Source organism: Equus przewalskii, chromosome 5, assembly GCF_037783145.1.
Source record: "Equus przewalskii isolate Varuska chromosome 5, EquPr2, whole genome shotgun sequence".
Classification (NCBI taxonomy): Eukaryota; Metazoa; Chordata; class Mammalia; order Perissodactyla; family Equidae; genus Equus; species Equus przewalskii.
In genome coordinates this window covers 48,759,631-48,765,242 of record NC_091835.1, presented here as the reverse complement: position 1 = coordinate 48,765,242, position 5,612 = coordinate 48,759,631, and positions in this window count along the sequence as shown.

Sequence of the window (5,612 nt, the reverse complement as noted above, 5' to 3'; positions counted from 1 at the left end):
TCCAAGATTGCCTGGTTTGAAATCACATTCTTCATGAACATCTTCATCAAGGCAAAGCAATACTTGAATTGTTCTCTGAGAAGTTATTTCCATTTACGATTTTGACCTCAGCCAAAATTTCCAGTAGTGTATACAGGTGCTCGCCATTTTGTCACAATAAGCGAACGTTTCTCCTAAGTTTCCAGTAAATAGCTTGTGTGACGGCTGAATTAAATATTCGCAGTCTTAGTTTTAACTGCTAATATCTTTTTTGTGGTATTCATTTGTTCTGAGAAATGGCCTTCTTTTCTTTTTTTACTATGTTCACATTACTACAGTATTTATTATTTACATTGTTTTATTATTTACTATTACCTTTGCTGTCTCATATAATACTTTCCCTGGGGGTTGTATTCTAACACTAAGAAGGTACTATTTCTCTAAATGGCTTACTCTAAAACTGGTAATTACCAATCCCCCTTTAATTCTTTAAACTCTGGAAATAACTATTCTGTATAAACAGGAAAACCTAGCACATCTAATTACAGATACTTACTGATATTCCTAATAATTGTTGTGCTCTGATTTAATAAGTTAAATGGTAGACAATTCAATAAGTGATTCTAATTCCTATTACTAGCTTAGACAACCAAAGCATCTCTAGGAGGAGGAAATAGTACTTTCACCCATTGAGATCTGGTCTTGTTTACTCCGCTAGGTTCTAATGTTCACATGGTCTCACTCAGACTGTACTCTGTCTAGATTGAACCACACTTGCACTTCCCAGGATGTGGCATGTTCCTTCTTTTCTGAGCATTTGTACGTGACTTTTTCTACAATGCTCTTCCTCAACTAATTTTCCCTAGCTAAATCCTCACTGACCTTTGGTTTCAACCAGACATCACCTCCTCTAAGAAGCTTTACCTAATGTCCTCAAGACTGAGTTAGGTGTCCTCTCTTAAGTGTTCCAAGAGCACCTTGTCATCCCCTGAACCTGGTTTTATATCACTTTATTTTACCTATTACCTGTCATTCCCCCCGCCACACCCCACACCATAAACTCCTGAATCTCAGGGATTATTGCTTTTCTCCCCTTGTATCTCCAATCTTCAATTGGCAGTGAGTGTTCAATGTAAATGTGCTGAATGAATTAGTAACTGGGTGGAGCATGAGACTGGCCTGAAGAGCCCAAAAGACTTTTGTTAGATTCATTGTCCAGGGTCAAGATCCTCCTGTATTTTATGACAGCGATTTCCCCTTTATTGAGGGCAAAGAGAAGAACATACTGGAACTCAAGCTCCCAGAGGAAATGGAGAGAGACCAGATATAGATGGAAGCGTGGGTGGGACCTGGAAAGGAAACAAAGCAATGGGAGGCTGGTTTCTCAAATAAGGAGTGGTGACCTCACATTCTCCTTTTTCCTTCTTCTTTTGAAGGCTGGCCTGTGTAGGAAGGGATAATGACAAGATCTAGCTGCCTCCCTCATTCACCTGAATATTCAACTTTTGAGGATTCCTAAAAGTTAAACGGCCTTCGGGGAAGAGCACTGAGGAAGGGCTAGCAGTGCATCCCACCTTAGTTTTGATTGATTTAAGTAGAAATGCATGCTGGTTGTGGAATGGGTTAAAAGTAAGATATTGATAACTTTGGATCAATGGATTCCTCAAGGAGGGCAGCAGTAGGTAGAGGTTAGGAGGATAGGCGACTGCAGAGAAAACTGGTCTAGAAATGAGAGAGGCTTAATACCAAAAGGTAGGAGAGAAGCAGAGGAGACATAGTGTCAGCTCCCTTTTAACTCAGGTTAGGAAGGTTAGGAGTAGAGGGCACATCAACCTGGTGGCTGTTTCTGAGGAGTAAAAGAAAGATGAGTTTGTTGCTAAATATTATGGTGTATTCTTAGAGATAGAAAAGAATAGTGGGAGCTGAAGCCGACAAGGACAGCTTCATAGAGGAGGTAGAATTTATACTGAACCTCAAAGGCCCAGTAGCATTTGGATAGGTTGAGAGGAACAATCTGGCAACCCAAGGGGGAAACATCTCAAGAACAAAAGGTTTAGAGACAGAAATGATTTTCTTGCCTATGCCCTCAATCTCAGCACAGCACAGTGACTTAAGCGATGTGTACTCAATAAATATTTCTTGAGGTTTCAGAATTAGTATAGTAGGCCTGATCTATAAAGACTAAGCTCTCATAGTAGGGTTAGATCCACCACTGTGAGGAATTAATTTGCCTTATGAAATATTACTGTTTTTTTTTCTTAAACAGTTTGCTATAATATTTTAAGATCAGGTTGTTCTGAGTGGATAGGTGTTGTGATCAACCCACCGTATCAGGATGGAACCTCTACCCAAAACTTGGTTTGGTTGTCAAGATTTTATGATGATGGAATGGAAAGGTTTATTACTCATATAATGAGGTTTTTCTGAACTTTCTGGGTCTAGCAGAGCAGATTCTCAATCTGATCCAAAAATGGTTTGAGACATCAAGAAAAGGAGACAAACTCTGCTTTTACTATAATTAGCGGGTCAAGCTGGGGTGAGGGTTCTGGCACATGTGGGCCAGGCCTTGTTGTGGTTTGAATCTCCTGCCAGTGCCAAAGGTGAGCACACCCAAACTTTCTCAGCTTGCCCCTATATAGGGCAGAGGGGGAAAGAGTGAGGCTTGAAAGCTGTCAGCAGTCAAACATCAAAAATGGAATTGGGCTGTTTATTAAAATAGGTAGCCTTCCTCTGTGGTTTCTAACTCTATTTGGTTGCTTTATAAAATTTCCAAGGGCTTCTCAAGCCATACAATGGAGCTCCATAGTTCAATTTCAATCTGTATTACAAGAAAACACTCATTAAATTATAAGTAAGTTCCAAAGTCAAATATAAATTCTTTTTTATTATCTACTTCTTTTTTCTATTATAGAATATTTGGAATTCTCTTTAGCCTTATAAGCTTTTTGAATCATGATTAAAATTTTTAAAAGGTGCCCCTCATAATGTGAAATGTTTTATAACACAATGTGCGTATCCTTTTCTGTATACTCTATAAATAAAGAATATTAGGTTTGGACCATATAGCTTTCATACTTTTTTATTTTTGAGGAATATTAGCCCTGAGCTAACATCTGCTGCCAATCCTCCTGTTTTTGCTGAGGAAGATTGGCCCTGAGCTAACATCCGTGTCCATCTTCCTCTATTGTATATGTGGGACCCCTGCTGCAGCATGGCTTGATAAGCAATGCGTAGCTCTGCACCCAGGATCTGAACTGGTGAACCCTGGCTGCTGAGGAGAAGTGCACAAACTTAACTGCTACGCCACTGGGCCGGCCCCACTTTCACGCTATTTTTGAATAAAACATTTCTGCTTATATTCCATGGCATTTGTTTGTTAATTGCTATGCTTTCCACATATAAAATCATTGTGATAGTACTTGAAGGAATTATTTAATTATCTTGATGCTTAATTATTTTCTGTTTTAGTGATAAGACATTTTAACATCAGCTACATTGAAGATAAAAGAAATTCAGATTTTCTTATTAATACATAAAATAATTTCCACAGCTGGTTTTTATCCTAAGGCAATAGAAAGGAACAACACTTTGTATTTATATTTTTTGTTTACTGAAATCACTTGTATTTCCCACAAAATAAATGAAAGTATAAAGAAGGTAAAGCATATTTCCTTCCAAATTACAAAAATGTTAAATTATGGTGTCAAATGGATATGGCTGTTTTATTTCAGTTGATATAAAATACTGTCATTAGAAATAGATTGTATATTTCATATAATTTATCCATTTTCAAAAGAAAGAAATTCTGTTGTTTCAAATAATACTGCAAATATTGCATTATTCATTCATTTTTTTTCAAGTTTACGTTAACCCAAAACAGATTTATATGAAAGTTTAAGTAAATTTCTCTTTTTTAGTCTTGAAAATATTTTCAGGTTTATGTGAGCCTTTAGAATTTTAGCTGTCAAAATGGTCGTCAACCAATTCATATATGGTAACAACAATGATTCACATTGAGCTTGCCCAAACACATCGAGCTAAAAGAGAAGAGAAATGCTCAATTCATCATTAGACTTGGGAGATATAAGTTTAACTAATTTCTGGTTTGGTTTGGGTCAAGTCTTTCATTGTACGGATCACATTTTAAAGCACTGCTGTTTAGAAAAACGTTTTATATAACACCCAAAACTGTTGTTATTATTGTGGCTGAGAAATTGCATTCACAGAGGAAAAACTTTTTCCTCAGGAAGATGAAACGTTTGTTTAAAGAGACACATCAATTGGCTATGTTATGATTCTTTTTTTTTTTTTTTTTGATGAGGAAGATTGGTCCTGAGCTAACATCAGTGCCAATTTTCTCTATATTGTAGGTGGGATGCTGCCACAGCATGGCTTGATGAGCAGCGTGTAGGTCTGTGCCCTAGATCCAAACTCATGAACCCCAGGCCACTGAAACAGAACATGTGAACTTAACCTCTACACTACTGGGCTAGCCCTTATGATTCATTTTTTGACATCTTTGAAGTAATCTAGAGTTTTATCAGGTATAGAATAGTCATAGCATCTGGTGTTTGTAGAGAATCAGACAGCCATTTATTCCCTCCTTTCTTTTGTCCCAGGCATCTGCCATAGGAACCTACATTATCGTTTTCTGTATTTATCAATGCTCCAGTTGAAAAGGACTGTTAATGTCAATTATCAAGTGACCAAGACTTATGGAATCATAATGTAACTACCTTCTTCCCATTCAAAGGTAATTTGGAAATGTGCCAAAACCTTTTACAAACCTAGTAATATTGTAAAACATGAATAACTTTTAACGCTATTCCTATTTTTCTTTTACATCTCTAGGTCCCTTTTCTCTCTTTCCTGTGATGATCCATTTTCTTCTGGCCCGAATGCACTCATTTCTCAAAGTTCCGTTCTCTATGAAGTTCTCTTCCCTTTCTATACTGCCTTTATCAGCACATCTGCTCCTAGTTGCCTGTCGAATATACATTCTTCCTTATTAACAGAATCCCTATTTTGTTTGAATTGACAATGTGCTAACTAAAAATATCTGTCTTTCCAGACTGTTTTGCAGCTGAGGTGGCCGTGTGACAGTTCTGGCCAATGAGTAAGTAGAAGTCAGCCAGGGATTCGGGGAAAGCCTTTTTTCTCTTGATACAGGTACTGCCAGTTCCCCCTTTTCTCTTCCTCTTTTTTCCTGTCTGGAATGTGGATGTGAGATTAGGAGTAGAGCAGCCATCTTGCGGTCATGAGATCACAAGAATGAAATAAAGATATATTTGCTAATGATGTGGAGGGGGGAGACAGAAAGATCCTTCTCTAAAGGCTGAAGTGAGCCCTTTTCAAGCCCTGGATGGCCTACGTCCAGGCCTCTTCTTGCCTGAGACAAATAAATCTCTGTATGTTTAAGCCACTGTTAGCTTTTTGTTGCTTATCATTGAACATCATCATTTTTTTTTTTTTTTGAGGAAGAGTAGCCCTGAGCTAACTACTGCCAGTCCTCCTCCTTTTTGCTGAGGAAGCCTGGCCCTGAGCTGACATCGTGCCCATATTCCTCTACTTTATACGTGGGACACCTACCACAGCATGGCTTTTGCCAAGTGGTGCCATGTCCACACCTGGGA